Genomic DNA, 18,097 nt, shown 5'->3' on the forward strand with positions numbered 1-18,097 from the left:
AGGGGCTGAAACAGAGGGGCTGAAACAGATGGGCTGAAACAGAGGGGCTGAAACAGAGGGGCTGAAACAGTGGGCGAGAAACAGAGGGTGAGAAACAGAGGGCGAGAAACAGAGGGCGAGAAACAGAGGGGCTGAAACAGAGGGGCTGATACTGAGGGGCTGAAACAGAGGGTCTGAAACATAGGGCGAGAAACAGAGGGGCTGAAAAAGAGGGCGAGAAACAGAGGGGCTGAAACAGTTGGGCTTAAACAGAAGGACTGAAAAAGAGGGGCTGAAACAGAGGGGCTGAAACAGAGGGGCTGAAACAGAGGGGCTGAAACAAAGGGGCTGAAACAGAGGGGCTGAAACAGAGGGCGAGAAACAGAGGGCGAGAAACAGAGGGCGAGGAACAGAGGGGCTGAAACAGAGGGGCTGAAACAGAGGGGCTGAAACAGAGGGCGAGAAACAGAGGGCGAGAAACAGAGAGCGAGAAACAGAGGGCGAGAAACAGAGGGCGAGAAACAGAGGGGCTGAAACAGAGGGGCTGAAACAGAGGGCGTGAAACAGAGGGCGAGAAACCATGAGCGAGAAACAGAGGGCGAGAAACAGAGGGCGAGAAACAGAGGGGCTGAAACAGAGGGGCTGTAACAGAGGGCCTGAAACAGAGGGCGAGAAACAGTGGGCGAGAAACAGAGGACGAGAAACAGAGGGGCTGAAACAGAGGGGCTGAAACAGAGGGGCTGAAACAGAGGGCGAGAAACAAAGGGCGAGAAACAGATAGGGAGAAACAGAGGGCGAGAAACAGAGGGCGAGAAACAGAGGGGCTGAAACAGAGGGGCTGAAACAGAGGGGCTGAAAAAGATGGCGAGAAACAGAGGGGCTGAAACAGAGGGGTTGAAACAGAGGGGCTGAAACAGAGGGGCTGAAACAGAGGGCGAGAAACAGAGGGCGAGAAACAGAGAGCGAGAAACAGAGGGCGAGAAACAGAGGGCGAGAAACAGAGGGCGAGAAACAGATTGGCTGAAACAGAGGGGGGGAAACAGAGGGGCTGAAACAGAGGGGCTGATACAGAGGGGCTGAAACAGAGCGGCTGAAACAGAGGGCGAGAAACAGAGGGGCTGAAACAGAGGGGCTGAAACAGAGGGCGAGAAACAGAGGGGCTGAAACAGAGGGGCTGAAACAGAGGGGCTGAAACAGAGGGACTGAAACAGAGGGGCTGAAAAAGAGGGCGAGAAACAGAGGGGCTGAAACAGAGGGCGAGAAACAGAGGGGCTGAAACAGAGGGCGAGAAACAAAGGGCGAGAAACAGAGGTGCTGAAACAGAGGGGCTGAAACAGAGGGGCTGAAACAGAGGGGCTGAAACAGAGGGCGAGAAACAGAGGGGCTGAAACAGAGGGGCTGAAACAGATGGCGAGAAACAGAGGGGCTGAAACAGTGGGCGAGAAACAGAGGGGCTGAAACAGAGGGCGAGAAACAGAGAAAGAGTAACAGAGGGCGAGAAACAGAGGGGCTGAAACAGAGGGGCTGAAACAGAGGGGCAGAAACAGATGGGCTGAAACAGAGGGGCTGAAACAGAGGGGCTGAAGCAGTGGGCGAGAAACAGAGGGCGAGAAACAGAGGGCGAGAAACAGAGGGGCTGAAACAGAGGGGCTGATACCTGATGGCTGAAACAGAGGGTCTGAAACAGAGGGCGAGAAACAGAGGGGCTGAAACAGAGGGCGAGAAACAGTTGGGCTGAAACAGAGGGGCTTAAACAGAAGGGCTGAAAAAGAGGGGCTGAAACAGAGGGGCTGAAACAGAGGGGCTGAAGCAGAGGGCGAGAAACAGAGGGGCTGAAACAGAGGGCGAGAAACAGAGGGGCTGAAACCGAGGGCGAGAAACAGAGGGCGAGAAACAGAGGGGCTGAAACAGAGGGGCTGAAACAGAGGAGCTGAAACAGAGGGGCTGAAACAGAGGGGATGAAACAGAGGGCGAGAAACAGAGGGGCTGAAACAGAGGGGCTGAAACAGAGGGGCTGAAACAGAGGGGCTGAAACAGAGGGCGAGAAACAGTGGTCGTGAAACAGAGGGAGAGAAACAGAGGGGCTGAAACAGAGGGGCTGAAACAGAGGGGCTGAAACAGAGGGCGAGAAACAGAGGGCGAGAAACAGAGAGCGAGAAACAGAGGGCGAGAAACAGAGGGAGAGAAACAGAGGGCGAGAAACAGAGGGGCTGAAACAGAGGGGCTGAAACAGAGTAGATGAAACAGAGGGGCTGAAACAGAGGGCGAGAAACAGAGGGCGAGAAACAGAGGGCGAGAAACAGAGGGGCTGAAAAAGAGTGGCTGAAACAGAGGGGCTGAAACAGAGGGGCTGAAACAGAGGGCGAGAAACAGAGGGGCTGAAACAGAGGGGCTGAAACAGAGGGCGAGAAACAGAGGGGCTGAAACAGAGGGGCTGAAACAGAGGGGCTGAAACAGAGTGACTGAAACAGAGGGGCTGAAACAGAGGGCGAGAAACAGAGGGGCTGAAACAGAGGGCGAGAAACAGAGGGGCTGAAACCGAGGGGCTGAAACAGATGGCGAGAAACAGAGGTGCTGAAACAGTGGTGCTGAAACTGAGGGGTTGAAACAGAGGGGCTGAAACAGAGGGGCTGAAACAGAGGGCGAGAAACAGAGGGGCTGAAACCGAGGGGCTGAAACAGATGGCGAGAAACAGAGGGGCTGAAACAGTGGGCGAGAAACAGAGGGGCTGAAACAGAGGGCGAGAAACAGAGAGCGAGGAACAGAGGAGCTGAAACAGAGGGGCTGAAACAGAGGGGCTGAAACAGAGGGGCTGAAACAGAGGGCGAGAAACAGTGGGCGAGAAACAGAGGGCGAGAAACAGAGGGGCTGAAACAGAGGGGCTGAAACAGAGGGGCTGAAACAGAGGGCGAGAAACAGAGGGCGAGAAACAGAGAGCGAGAAACAGAGGGCGAGAAACAGAGGGCGAGAAACAGAGGGGCTGAAACAGAGCGGCTGAAACAGAGGGGCTGAAACAGAGGGGCTGAAACAGTGGGCGAGAAACAGAGGGCGAGAAACAGAGAGCGAGAAACAGAGGGCGAGAAACAGCGGGCGAGAAACAGAGGGCGAGAAACAGAGGGGCTGAAACAGAGGGGCTGAAACAGAGGGGCAGAAACAGAGGGCGAGAAACAGAGGGCGAGAAACAGAGGGGCTGAAACAGAGTGGCTGAAACAGAGGGGCTGAAACAGAGGGGCTGAAACAGAGGGCGAGAAACAGAGGGGCTGAAACAGAGGGGCTGAAACAGAGGGCGAGAAACAGAGGGGCTGAAACAATGGGGCTGAAACAGAGGGGCTGAAACAGAGGGACTGAAACAGAGGGGATGAAACAGAGGGCGAGAAACAGAGGGCGAGAAAAAGAGTGGCTGAAACAGAGGGGCTGATACAGAGTGGCTGAAACAGAGGGGCTGAAACAGAGGGCGAGAAACAGAGTGGTTGAAACAGAGGGGCTGAAACAGTGCGCGAGAAACAGAGGGGCTGAAACAGAGTGCGTGAAACAGAGGGGCTGAAACAGAGGGCGAGAAACAAAGGGCGAGAAACAGAGGGCGAGAAACAGAGGGCGAGAAACAGGGGGCGAGAAACAGAGGGGCTGAAACAGAGGGGCTGAAACAGAGGGGCTGAAACAGAGGGGCTGAAACAGAGGGGCTGAAACAGAGGGCGAGAAACAGAGGGCGAGAAACAGAGTGGCTGAAACAGAGGGGCTGATACAGAGTGGCTGAAACAGAGGGGCTGAAACAGAGGGCGAGAAACAGAGGGGCTGAAACAGAGGGGCTGAAACAGAGGGCGAGAAACAGAGGGGCTGAAACAGAGGGGCTGAAACAGAGGGGCTGAAACAGAGTTCGAGAAACAGAGGGCGATAAACACAGGGGCTGAAACAGAGGTGCTGAAACAGAGGGGCTGAAACAGAGGGCGAGAAACAGAAGGCGAGAAACAGAGGGCGAGAAACAGAGGGCGAGAAACAGAGGGGCTGAAACAGAGGGGCTGAAACAGAGGGGCTGAAACAGAGGGGCTGAAACAAAGGGGCTGAAACAGAGGGGCTGAAACAGAGGGCGAGAAACAGAGGGCGAGAAACAGAGGGCGAGGAACAGAGGGGCTGAAACAGAGGGGCTGAAACAGAGGGGCTGAAACAGAGGGCGAGAAACAGAGGGCGAGAAACAGAGAGCGAGAAACAGAGCGCGAGAAACAGATGGCCAGAAACAGAGGGGCTGAAACAGAGGGGGTGAAACAGTGGGGCTGAAACAGAGGGCGAGAAACAGTGGGAGAGAAACAGAGGACGAGAAACAGAGGGGCTGAAACAGAGGGGCTGAATCAGAGGGGCTGAAACAGAGGGCGAGAAACAGAGGGCGAGAAATAGAGAGCGAGAAACAGAGGGCTGAAACACTGGGCGAGAAACAGAGGGGCTGAAACTCTGGGCGAGAAACAGAGAAAGAGAAACAGAGGGCGAGAAACAGAGGGGCTGAAACAGAGGGGCTGAAACAGAGGGGCTGAAACAGAGGGGCTGAAACAGATGGGCTGAAACAGAGGGGCTGAAACAGAGTGGCTGAAACAGTGGGCGAGAAACAGAGGGCGAGAAACAGAGGGCGAGAAACAGAGGGCGAGAAACAGAGGGGCTGAAACAGAGGCGCTGATACTGAGGGGCTGAAACAGAGGGTCTGAAACAGAGGGCGAGAAACAGAGGGGCTGAAACAGTGGGGCTTAAACAGAAGGGCTGAAACAGAGGGGCTGAAACAGAGGGGCTGAAACAGAGGGGCTGAAACAGAGGGCGAGAAACAGAGGGGCTGAAACAGAGGGCGAGAAACAGAGGGGCTGAAACCGAGGGCGAGAAACAGAGGGCGAGAAACAGAGGGGCTGAAACAGAGGGGCTGAAACAGAGGAGCTGAAACAGAGGGGCTGAAACAGAGGGGATGAAACAGAGGGCGAGAAACATAGGGGCTGAAACAGAGGGGCTGAAACAGTGGGGCTGAAACAGAGGGGCTGAAACAGAGGGGCTGAAACAGAGGGGCTGAAACAGAGGGCGAGAAACAGTGGGCGAGAAACAGAGGGCGAGAAACAGAGGGGCTGAAACAGAGGGGCTGAAACAAAGGGGCTGGATCAGAGGGCGAGAAACAGAGGGCGAGAAACTGAGAGCGAGAAACAGAGGGCGAGAAACAGAGGGCGAGAAACAGAGGGCGAGAAACAGAGGGGCTGAAACAGAGGGGCTGAAACAGAGGGGCTGAAACAGAGGGGCTGAAACAGAGGGCGAGAAACTGAGGGCGAGAAACAAAGAGCGAGAAACTGAGGGCGAGAAACAGAGGGCGAGAAACAGAGGGCGAGAAACAGAGGGGCTGAAACAGAGGGGCTGAAACAGAGGGGCTGAAACAGAGGGCGAGAAACAGAGGGCGAGAAACAGAGGGGCTGAAACAGAGTGGCTGAATCAGAGGGGCTGAAACAGAGGGGCTGAAACAGAGGGCGAGAAACAGAGGGGCTGAAACAGAGGGGCTGAAACAGAGGGCGAGAAACAGAGGGGCAGAAACAGACGGGCTGAAACAGAGGGGCTGAAACTGAGGGACTGAAACAGAGGGGCTGAAACAGAGGGCGAGAAACAGAGGGGCTGAAACAGAGGGCGAGAAACAGAGGGGCTGAAACAGAGGGCGAGAAACAAAGGGCGAGAAACAGAGGTGCTGAAACAGAGGGGCTGAAACAGAGGGCGAGAAACAGAGGGGCTGAAACAGAGGGGGTGAAACAGAGGGGCTGAAACAGAGGGCGAGAAACAGAGGGGCTGAAACAGAGGGGCTGAAACAGATGGCGAGAAACAGAGGGTCTGAAACAGTGGGCGAGAAACAGCGGAGCTGAAACAGAGGGCGAGAAACAGAGAGCGAGGTACAGTGGGGCTGAAACAGAGAGGCTGAAACAGAGGGGCTGAAACAGAGGGGCTGAAACAGAGGGGCTGAAACAGAGGGCGAGAAACAGAGGCCGAGAAACAGAGGGGCTGAAAGAGAGGGGCTGATACAGAGGGGCTGAAACAGAGGGGCTGAAACATAGGGCGAGAAACAGAGCGGCTGAAACAGAGGGGCTGAAACAGAGGGCGAGAGACAGAGGGGTTGAAACAGAGGGGCTGAAACAGAGGGCGAGAAACAGAGGGGCTGAAACAGAGGGGCTGAAACAGAGGGCGAGAAACAGAGGGTATGAAACAGACGGGCTGAAACAGAGGGGCTGAAACTGAGGGACTGAAACAGCGGGGCTGAAACAGAGGGCGAGAAACAGAAGGGCTGAAACAGAGGGCGAGAAACAGAGGTGCTGAAACAGAGGGCGAGAAACAAAGGGCGAGAAACAGAGGTGCTGAAACCGAGGGGCTGAAACAGAGGGCGTGAAACAGAGGGGCTGAAACAGAGGGGCTGAAACAGAGGGGCTGAAACAGAGGGCGAGAAACAGAGGGGCTGAAACAGAGGGGCTGAAACAGATGGCGAGAAACAGAGGGGCTGAAACAGTGGGCGAGAAACAGAGGAGCTGAAACAGAGGGCGAGAAACAGAGAATGAGAAACAGAGGGCGAGAAACAGAGGGGCTGAAACAGAGGGGCTGAAACAGAGGGGCTGAAACAGATGGGCTGAAACAGAGGGGCTGAAACAGAGGGGCTGAAACAGTGGGCGAGAAACAGAGGGTGAGAAACAGAGGGCGAGAAACAGAGGGCGAGAAACAGAGGGGCTGAAACAGAGGGGCTGATACTGAGGGGCTGAAACAGAGGGTCTGAAACATAGGGCGAGAAACAGAGGGGCTGAAAAAGAGGGCGAGAAACAGAGGGGCTGAAACAGTTGGGCTTAAACAGAAGGGCTGAAAAAGAGGGGCTGAAACAGAGGGGCTGAAACAGAGGGGCTGAAACAGAGGGGCTGAAACAAAGGGGCTGAAACAGAGGGGCTGAAACAGAGGGCGAGAAACAGAGGGCGAGAAACAGAGGGCGAGGAACAGAGGGGCTGAAACAGAGGGGCTGAAACAGAGGGGCTGAAACAGAGGGCGAGAAACAGAGGGCGAGAAACAGAGAGCGAGAAACAGAGGGCGAGAAACAGAGTGCGAGAAACAGAGGGGCTGAAACAGAGGGGCTGAAACAGAGGGCGAGAAACAGAGGGCGAGAAACAGAGAGCGAGAAACAGAGGGCGAGAAACAGAGGGCGAGAAACAGAGGGGCTGAAACAGAGGGGCTGAAACAGAGGGGCTGAAACAGAGGGCGAGAAACAGTGGGCGAGAAACAGAGGACGAGAAACAGAGGGGCTGAAACAGAGGGGCTGAAACAGAGGGGCTGAAACAGAGGGCGAGAAACAAAGGGCGAGAAACAGATAGCGAGAAACAGAGGGCGAGAAACAGAGGGCGAGAAACAGAGGGGCTGAAACAGAGGGGCTGAAACAGAGGGGCTGAAAAAGATGGCGAGAAACAGAGGGGCTGAAACAGAGGGGTTGAAACAGAGGGGCTGAAACAGAGGGGCTGAAACAGAGGGCGAGAAACAGAGGGCGAGAAACAGAGAGCGAGAAACAGAGGGCGAGAAACAGAGGGGCTGAAACAGAGGGCGAGAAACAGAGGGGCTGAAACAGAGGGGGGGAAACAGAGGGGCTGAAACAGAGGGGCTGATACAGAGGGGCTGAAACAGAGGGGCTGAAACAGAGGGCGAGAAACAGAGGGGCTGAAACAGAGGGGCTGAAACAGAGGGCGAGAAACAGAGGGGCTGAAACAGAGGGGCTGAAACAGAGGGGCTGAAACAGAGGGACTGAAACAGAGGGGCTGAAAAAGAGGGCGAGAAACAGAGGGGCTGAAACAGAGGGCGAGAAACAGAGGGGCTGAAACAGAGGGCGAGAAACAAAGGGCGAGAAACAGAGGTGCTGAAACAGATTGGCTGAAACAGAGGGGCTGAAACAGAGGGGCTGAAACAGAGGGCGAGAAACAGAGGGGCTGAAACAGAGGGGCTGAAACAGATGGCGAGAAACAGAGGGGCTGAAACAGTGGGCGAGAAACAGAGGGGCTGAAACAGAGGGCGAGAAACAGAGAAAGAGAAACAGAGGGCGAGAAACAGAGGGGCTGAAACAGAGGGGCTGAAACAGAGGGGCTGAAACAGATGGGCTGAAACAGAGGGGCTGAAACAGAGGGGCTGAAGCAGTGGGCGAGAAACAGAGGGCGAGAAACAGAGGGCGAGAAACAGAGGGGCTGAAACAGAGGGGCTGATACCTGATGGCTGAAACAGAGGGTCTGAAACAGAGGGCGAGAAACAGAGGGGCTGAAACAGAGGGCGAGAAACAGTTGGGCTGAAACAGAGGGGCTTAAACAGAAGGGCTGAAAAAGAGGGGCTGAAACAGAGGGGCTGAAACAGAGGGGCTGAAGCAGAGGGCGAGAAACAGAGGGGCTGAAACAGAGGGCGAGAAAGAGAGGGGCTGAAACCGAGGGCGAGAAACAGAGGGCGAGAAACAGAGGGGCTGAAACAGAGGGGCTGAAACAGAGGAGCTGAAACAGAGGGGCTGAAACAGAGGGGATGAAACAGAGGGCGAGAAACAGAGGGGCTGAAACAGAGGGGCTGAAACAGAGGGGCTGAAACAGAGGGGCTGAAACAGAGGGCGAGAAACAGTGGTCGTGAAACAGAGGGAGAGAAACAGAGGGGCTGAAACAGAGGGGCTGAAACAGAGGGGCTGAAACAGAGGGCGAGAAACAGAGGGCGAGAAACAGAGAGCGAGAAACAGAGGGCGAGAAACAGAGGGCGAGAAACAGAGGGGCTGAAACAGAGTGGCTGAAACAGAGGGGCTGAAACAGAGGGGCTGAAACAGAGGGCGAGAAACAGAGGGGCTGAAACAGAGGGGCTGAAACAGAGGGCGAGAAACAGAGGGGCTGAAACAGAGGGGATGAAACAGAGGGGCTGAAACAGAGTGACTGAAACAGAGGGGCTGAAACAGAGGGCGAGAAACAGAGGGGCTGAAACAGAGGGCGAGAAACAGAAGGGCTGAAACAGAGGGCGTGAAACAAAGGGCGAGAAACAGAGGTGCTGAAACAGTGGTGCTGAAACTGAGGGGTTGAAACAGAGGGGCTGAAACAGAGGGGCTGAAACAGAGGGCGAGAAACAGAGGGGCTGAAACCGAGGGGCTGAAACAGATGGCGAGAAACAGAGGGGCTGAAACAGTGGGCGAGAAACAGAGGGGCTGAAACAGAGGGCGAGAAACAGAGAGCGAGCAACAGAGGAGCTGAAACAGAGGGGCTGAAACAGAGGGCGAGAAACAGAGGGCGAGAAACAGAGAGCGAGAAACAGAGGGCGAGAAACAGAGGGCGAGAAACAGAGGGGCTGAAACAGAGGGGCTGAAACAGAGGGGCTGAAACAGAGGGGCTGAAACAGAGGGCGAGAAACAGAGGGGCTGAAACAGAGGGGCTGAAACAGAGGGGCTGAAACAGATGGCGAGAAACAGAGGGGCTGAAACAGTGGGCGAGAAACAGAGGAGCTGAAACAGAGGGCGAGAAACAGAGAAAGAGAAACAGAGGGCGAGAAACAGAGGGGCTGAAACAGAGGGGCTGAAACAGAGGGGCTGAAACAGTGGGCGAGAAACAGAGGGTGAGAAACAGAGGGCGAGAAACAGAGGGCGAGAAACAGAGGGGCTGAAACAGAGGGGCTGATACTGAGGGGCTGAAACAGAGGGTCTGAAACATAGGGCGAGAAACAGAGGTGCTGAAAAAGAGGGCGAGAAACAGAGGGGCTGAAACAGTTGGGCTTAAACAGAAGGGCTGAAAAAGAGGGGCTGAAACAGAGGGGCTGAAACAGAGGGGCTGAAACAGAGGGGCTGAAACAAAGGGGCTGAAACAGAGGGGCTGAAACAGAGGGCGAGAAACAGAGGGCGAGAAACAGAGGGCGAGGAACAGAGGGGCTGAAACAGAGGGGCTGAAACAGAGGGGCTGAAACAGAGGGCGAGAAACAGAGGGCGAGAAACAGAGAGCGAGAAACAGAGGGCGAGAAACAGAGGGCGAGAAACAGAGGGGCTGAAACAGAGGGGCTGAAACAGAGGGCGAGAAACAGAGGGCGAGAAACAGAGAGCGAGAAACAGAGGGCGAGAAACAGAGGGCGAGAAACAGAGGGGCTGAAACAGAGGGGCTGAAACAGAGGGGCTGAAACAGAGGGCGAGAAACAGTGGGCGAGAAACAGAGGACGAGAAACAGAGGGGCTGAAACAGAGGGGCTGAAACAGAGGGGCTGAAACAGAGGGCGAGAAACAAAGGGCGAGAAACAGATAGCGAGAAACAGAGGGCGAGAAACAGAGGGCGAGAAACAGAGGGGCTGAAACAGAGGGGCTGAAACAGAGGGGCTGAAAAAGATGACGAGAAACAGAGGGGCTGACACAGAGGGGTTGAAACAGAGGGGCTGAAACAGAGGGGCTGAAACAGAGGGCGAGAAACAGAGGGCGAGAAACAGAGAGCGAGAAACAGAGGGCGAGAAACAGAGGGGCTGAAACAGAGGGCGAGAAACAGAGGGGCTGAAACAGAGGGGGGGAAACAGAGGGGCTGAAACAGAGGGGCTGATACAGAGGGGCTGAAACAGAGGGGCTGAAACAGAGGGCGAGAAACAGAGGGGCTGAAACAGAGGGGCTGAAACAGAGGGCGAGAAACAGAGGGGCTGAAACAGAGGGGCTGAAACAGAGGGGCTGAAACAGAGGGACTGAAACAGAGGGGCTGAAAAAGAGGGCGAGAAACAGAGGGGCTGAAACAGAGGGCGAGAAACAGAGGGGCTGAAACAGAGGGCGAGAAACAAAGGGCGAGAAACAGAGGTGCTGAAACAGATTGGCTGAAACAGAGGGGCTGAAACAGAGGGGCTGAAACAGAGGGCGAGAAACAGAGGGGCTGAAACAGAGGGGCTGAAACAGATGGCGAGAAACAGAGGGGCTGAAACAGTGGGCGAGAAACAGAGGGGCTGAAACAGAGGGCGAGAAACAGAGAAAGAGAAACAGAGGGCGAGAAACAGAGGGGCTGAAACAGAGGGGCTGAAACAGAGGGGCTGAAACAGATGGGCTGAAACAGAGGGGCTGAAACAGAGGGGCTGAAGCAGTGGGCGAGAAACAGAGGGCGAGAAACAGAGGGCGAGAAACAGAGGGGCTGAAACAGAGGGGCTGATACCTGATGGCTGAAACAGAGGGTCTGAAACAGAGGGCGAGAAACAGAGGGGCTGAAACAGAGGGCGAGAAACAGTTGGGCTGAAACAGAGGGGCTTAAACAGAAGGGCTGAAAAAGAGGGGCTGAAACAGAGGGGCTGAAACAGAGGGGCTGAAGCAGAGGGCGAGAAACAGAGGGGCTGAAACAGAGGGCGAGAAAGAGAGGGGCTGAAACCGAGGGCGAGAAACAGAGGGCGAGAAACAGAGGGGCTGAAACAGAGGGGCTGAAACAGAGGAGCTGAAACAGAGGGGCTGAAACAGAGGGGATGAAACAGAGGGCGAGAAACAGAGGGGCTGAAACAGAGGGGCTGAAACAGAGGGGCTGAAACAGAGGGGCTGAAACAGAGGGCGAGAAACAGTGGTCGTGAAACAGAGGGAGAGAAACAGAGGGGCTGAAACAGAGGGGCTGAAACAGAGGGGCTGAAACAGAGGGCGAGAAACAGAGGGCGAGAAACAGAGAGCGAGAAACAGAGGGCGAGAAACAGAGGGCGAGAAACAGAGGGGCTGAAACAGAGTGGCTGAAACAGAGGGGCTGAAACAGAAGGGCTGAAACAGAGGGCGAGAAACAGAGGGGCTGAAACAGAGGGGCTGAAACAGAGGGCGAGAAACAGAGGGGCTGAAACAGAGGGGATGAAACAGAGGGGCTGAAACAGAGTGACTGAAACAGAGGGGCTGAAACAGAGGGCGAGAAACAGAGGGGCTGAAACAGAGGGCGAGAAACAGATGGGCTGAAACAGAGGGCGTGAAACAAAGGGCGAGAAACAGAGGTGCTGAAACAGTGGTGCTGAAACTGAGGGGTTGAAACAGAGGGGCTGAAACAGAGGGGCTGAAACAGAGGGCGAGAAACAGAGGGGCTGAAACCGAGGGGCTGAAACAGATGGCGAGAAACAGAGGGGCTGAAACAGTGGGCGAGAAACAGAGGGGCTGAAACAGAGGGCGAGAAACAGAGAGCGAGCAACAGAGGAGCTGAAACAGAGGGGCTGAAACAGAGGGCGAGAAACAGAGGGCGAGAAACAGAGAGCGAGAAACAGAGGGCGAGAAACAGAGGGCGAGAAACAGAGGGGCTGAAACAGAGGGGCTGAAACAGAGGGGCTGAAACAGAGGGGCTGAAACAGAGGGCGAGAAACAGAGGGGCTGAAACAGAGGGGCTGAAACAGAGGGGCTGAAACAGATGGCGAGAAACAGAGGGGCTGAAACAGTGGGCGAGAAACAGAGGAGCTGAAACAGAGGGCGAGAAACAGAGAAAGAGAAACAGAGGGCGAGAAACAGAGGGGCTGAAACAGAGGGGCTGAAACAGAGGGGCTGAAACAGTGGGCGAGAAACAGAGGGTGAGAAACAGAGGGCGAGAAACAGAGGGCGAGAAACAGAGGGGCTGAAACAGAGGGGCTGATACTGAGGGGCTGAAACAGAGGGTCTGAAACATAGGGCGAGAAACAGAGGGGCTGAAAAAGAGGGCGAGAAACAGAGGGGCTGAAACAGTTGGGCTTAAACAGAAGGGCTGAAAAAGAGGGGCTGAAACAGAGGGGCTGAAACAGAGGGGCTGAAACAGAGGGGCTGAAACAAAGGGGCTGAAACAGAGGGGCTGAAACAGAGGGCGAGAAACAGAGGGCGAGAAACAGAGGGCGAGGAACAGAGGGGCTGAAACAGAGGGGCTGAAACAGAGGGGCTGAAACAGAGGGCGAGAAACAGAGGGCGAGAAACAGAGAGCGAGAAACAGAGGGCGAGAAACAGAGGGCGAGAAACAGAGGGGCTGAAACAGAGGGGCTGAAACAGAGGGCGAGAAACAGAGGGCGAGAAACAGAGAGCGAGAAACAGAGGGCGAGAAACAGAGGGCGAGAAACAGAGGGGCTGAAACAGAGGGGCTGAAACAGAGGGGCTGAAACAGAGGGCGAGAAACAGTGGGCGAGAAACAGAGGACGAGAAACAGAGGGGCTGAAACAGAGGGGCTGAAACAGAGGGGCTGAAACAGAGGGCGAGAAACAAAGGGCGAGAAACAGATAGCGAGAAACAGAGGGCGAGAAACAGAGGGCGAGAAACAGAGGGGCTGAAACAGAGGGGCTGAAACAGAGGGGCTGAAAAAGATGACGAGAAACAGAGGGGCTGAAACAGAGGGGTTGAAACAGAGGGGCTGAAACAGAGGGGCTGAAACAGAGGGCGAGAAACAGAGGGCGAGAAACAGAGAGCGAGAAACAGAGGGCGAGAAACAGAGGGCGAGAAACAGAGGGCGAGAAACAGAGGGGCTGAAACAGAGGGGGGGAAACAGAGGGGCTGAAACAGAGGGGCTGATACAGAGGGGCTGAAACAGAGGGGCTGAAACAGAGGGCGAGAAACAGAGGGGCTGAAACAGAGGGGCTGAAACAGAGGGCGAGAAACAGAGGGGGTGAAACAGAGGGGCTGAAACAGAGGGGCTGAAACAGAGGGACTGAAACAGAGGGGCTGAAAAAGAGGGCGAGAAACAGAGGGGCTGAAACAGAGGGCGAGAAACAGAGGGGCTGAAACAGAGGGCGAGAAACAAAGGGCGAGAAACAGAGGTGCTGAAACAGAGGGGCTGAAACAGAGGGGCTGAAACAGAGGGGCTGAAACAGAGGGCGAGAAACAGAGGGGCTGAAACAGAGGGGCTGAAACAGATGGCGAGAAACAGAGGGGCTGAAACAGTGGGCGAGAAACAGAGGGGCTGAAACAGAGGGCGAGAAACAGAGAAAGAGAAACAGAGGGCGAGAAACAGAGGGGCTGAAACAGAGGGGCTGAAACAGAGGGGCTGAAACAGATGGGCTGAAACAGAGGGGCTGAAACAGAGGGGCTGAAGCAGTGGGCGAGAAACAGAGGGCGAGAAACAGAGGGGCTGAAACAGAGGGGCTGAAACAGAGGGGCTGATACCTGATGGCTGAAACAGAGGGTCTGAAACAGAGGGCGAGAAACAGAGGGGCTGAAACAGAGGGCGAGAAACAGTTGGGCTGAAACAGAGGGGCTTAAACAGAAGGGCTGAAAAAGAGGGGCTGAAACAGAGGGGCTGAAACAGAGGGGCTGAAGCAGAGGGCGAGAAACAGAGGGGCTGAAACAGAGGGCGAGAAACAGAGGGGCTGAAACCGAGGGCGAGAAACAGAGGGCGAGAAACAGAGGGGCTGAAACAGAGGGGCTGAAACAGAGGAGCTGAAACAGAGGGGCTGAAACAGAGGGGATGAAACAGAGGGCGAGAAACAGAGGGGCTGAAACAGAGGGGCTGAAACAGAGGGGCTGAAACAGAGGGGCTGAAACAGAGGGCGAGAAACAGTGGTCGTGAAACAGAGGGAGAGAAACAGAGGGGCTGAAACAGAGGGGCTGAAACAGAGGGGCTGAAACAGAGGGCGAGAAACAGAGGGCGAGAAACAGAGAGCGAGAAACAGAGGGCGAGAAACAGAGGGCGAGAAACAGAGGGGCTGAAACAGAGTGGCTGAAACAGAGGGGCTGAAACAGAGGGGCTGAAACAGAGGGCGAGAAACAGAGGGGCTGAAACAGAGGGGCTGAAACAGAGGGCGAGAAACAGAGGGGCTGAAACAGAGGGGCTGAAACAGAGGGGCTGAAACAGAGTGACTGAAACAGAGGGGCTGAAACAGAGGGCGAGAAACAGAGGGGCTGAAACAGAGGGCGAGTAACAGAGGGGCTGAAACAGAGGGCGTGAAACAAAGGGCGAGAAACAGAGGTGCTGAAACAGTGGTGCTGAAACTGAGGGGTTGAAACAGAGGGGCTGAAACAGAGGGGCTGAAACAGAGGGCGAGAAACAGAGGGGCTGAAACCGAGGGGCTGAAACAGATGGCGAGAAACAGAGGGGCTGAAACAGTGGGCGAGAAACAGAGGGGCTGAAACAGAGGGCGAGAAACAGAGAGCGAGGAACAGAGGAGCTGAAACAGAGGGGCTGAAACAGAGGGCGAGAAACAGAGTTCGAGAAACAGAGAGCGAGAAACAGAGGGCGAGAAACAGAGGGCGAGAAACAGAGGGGCTGAAACAGAGGGGCTGAAACAGAGGGGCTGAAACAGAGGGGCTGAAACAGAGGGCGAGAAACAGTGGGCGAGAAACAGAGGGCGAGAAACAGAGGGGCTGAAACAGAGGGGCTGAAACAGAGGGGCTGAAACAGAGGGCGAGAAACAGAGGGCGAGAAACAGAGAGCGAGAAACAGAGGGCGAGAAACAGAGGGCGAGAAACAGAGGGGCTGAAACAGAGCGGCTGAAACAGAGGGGTGAAACAGAGGGCGAGAAACAGAGGGCGAGAAACAGAGGGCGAGAAACAGAGAGCGAGAAACAGAGGGCGAGAAACAGAGGGCGAGAAACAGAGGGGCTGAAACAGAGGGGCTGAAACAGAGGGGCTGAAAAAGATGACGAGAAACAGAGGGGCTGAAACAGAGGGGTTGAAACAGAGGGGCTGAAACAGAGGGGCTGAAACAGAGGGCGAGAAACAGAGGGCGAGAAACAGAGAGCGAGAAACAGAGGGCGAGAAACAGAGGGCGAGAAACAGAGGGCGAGAAACAGAGGGGCTGAAACAGAGGGGGGGAAACAGAGGGGCTGAAACAGAGGGGCTGATACAGAGGGGCTGAAACAGAGGGGCTGAAACAGAGGGCGAGAAACAGAGGGGCTGAAACAGAGGGGCTGAAACAGAGGGCGAGAAACAGAGGGGCTGAAACAGAGGGGCTGAAACAGAGGGGCTGAAACAGAGGGACTGAAACAGAGGGGCTGAAAAAGAGGGCGAGAAACAGAGGGGCTGAAACAGAGGGCGAGAAACAGAGGGGCTGAAACAGAGGGCGAGAAACAAAGGGCGAGAAACAGAGGTGCTGAAACAGAGGGGCTGAAACAGAGGGGCTGAAACAGAGGGGCTGAAACAGAGGGCGAGAAACAGAGGGGCTGAAACAGAGGGGCTGAAACAGATGGCGAGAAACAGAGGGGCTGAAACAGTGGGCGAGAAACAGAGGGGCTGAAACAGAGGGCGAGAAACAGAGAAAGAGAAACAGAGGGCGAGAAACAGAGGGGCTGAAACAGAGGGGCTGAAACAGAGGGGCTGAAACAGATGGGCTGAAACAGAGGGGCTGAAACAGAGGGGCTGAAGCAGTGGGCGAGAAACAGAGGGCGAGAAACAGAGGGGCTGAAACAGAGGGGCTGAAACAGAGGGGCTGATACCTGATGGCTGAAACAGAGGGTCTGAAACAGAGGGCGAGAAACAGAGGGGCTGAAACAGAGGGCGAGAAACAGTTGGGCTGAAACAGAGGGGCTTAAACAGAAGGGCTGAAAAAGAGGGGCTGAAACAGAGGGGCTGAAACAGAGGGGCTGAAGCAGAGGGCGAGAAACAGAGGGGCTGAAACAGAGGGCGAGAAACAGAGGGGCTGAAACCGAGGGCGAGAAACAGAGGGCGAGAAACAGAGGGGCTGAAACAGAGGGGCTGAAACAGAGGAGCTGAAACAGAGGGGCTGAAACAGAGGGGATGAAACAGAGGGCGAGAAACAGAGGGGCTGAAACAGATGGGCTGAAACAGAGGGGCTGAAACAGAGGGGCTGAAACAGAGGGCGAGAAACAGTGGTCGTGAAACAGAGGGAGAGAAACAGAGGGGCTGAAACAGAGGGGCTGAAACAGAGGGGCTGAAACAGAGGGCGAGAAACAGAGGGGCTGAAACAGAGGGGCTGAAACAGAGGGGCTGAAACAGAGTGACTGAAACAGAGGGGCTGAAACAGAGGGCGAGAAACAGAGGGGCTGAAACAGAGGGCGAGTAACAGAGGGGCTGAAACAGAGGGCGTGAAACAAAGGGCGAGAAACAGAGGTGCTGAAACAGTGGTGCTGAAACTGAGGGGTTGAAACAGAGGGGCTGAAACAGAGGGGCTGAAACAGAGGGCGAGAAACAGAGGGGCTGAAACCGAGGGGCTGAAACAGATGGCGAGAAACAGAGGGGCTGAAACAGTGGGCGAGAAACAGAGGGGCTGAAACAGAGGGCGAGAAACAGAGAGCCAGGAACAGAGGAGCTGAAACAGAGGGGCTGAAACAGAGGGCGAGAAACAGAGGGCGAGAAACAGAGAGCGAGAAACAGAGGGCGAGAAACAGAGGGCGAGAAACAGAGGGGCTGAAACAGAGGGGCTGAAACAGAGGGGCTGAAACAGAGGGGCTGAAACAGAGGGCGAGAAACAGTGGGCGAGAAACAGAGGGCGAGAAACAGAGGGGCTGAAACAGAGGGGCTGAAACAGAGGGGCTGAAACAGAGGGCGAGAAACAGAGGGCGAGAAACAGAGAGCGAGAAACAGAGGGCGAGAAACAGAGGGCGAGAAACAGAGGGGCTGAAACAGAGGGGCTGAAACAGAGGGGCTGAAACAGAGGGCGAGAAACAGAGGGCGAGAAACAGAGGGCGAGAAACAGAGAGCGAGAAACAGAGGGCGAGAAACAGCGGGCGAGAAACAGAGGGCGAGAAACAGAGGGGCTGAAACAGAGGGTCTGAAACAGAGGGGTAGAAACAGAGGGCGAGAAACAGAGGGCGAGAAACAGAGGGGCTGAAACAGAGTGGCTGAAACAGAGGGGCTGAAACAGAGGGGCTGAAACAGAGGGCGAGAAACAGAGGGGCTGAAACAGAGGGGCTGAAACAGAGGGACTGAAACAGAGGGGCTGAAACAAAGGGGCTGTAACAGAGGGGCTGAAACAGAGGGACTGAAACAGAGGGGATGAAACAGAGGGCGAGAAACAGAGGGCGAGAAACAGAGTGGCTGAAACAGAGGGGCTGATACAGAGTGGCTGAAACAGAGGGGCTGAAACAGAGGGCGAGAAACAGAGGGGCTGAAACAGAGGGGCTGAAACAGAGGGCGAGAAACAGAGGGGCTGAAACAGAGTGCGAGAAACAGAGGGGCTGAAACAGAGGGCGAGAAACAAAGGGCGAGAAACAGAGGGCGAGAAACAGAGGGCGAGAAACAGGGGGCGAGAAACAGAGGGGCTGAAACAGAGGGGCTGAAA

This window comes from Stegostoma tigrinum, chromosome 29 (genome assembly GCF_030684315.1).
Source record: "Stegostoma tigrinum isolate sSteTig4 chromosome 29, sSteTig4.hap1, whole genome shotgun sequence".
In the NCBI taxonomy this organism is placed as follows: Eukaryota; Metazoa; Chordata; class Chondrichthyes; order Orectolobiformes; family Stegostomatidae; genus Stegostoma; species Stegostoma tigrinum.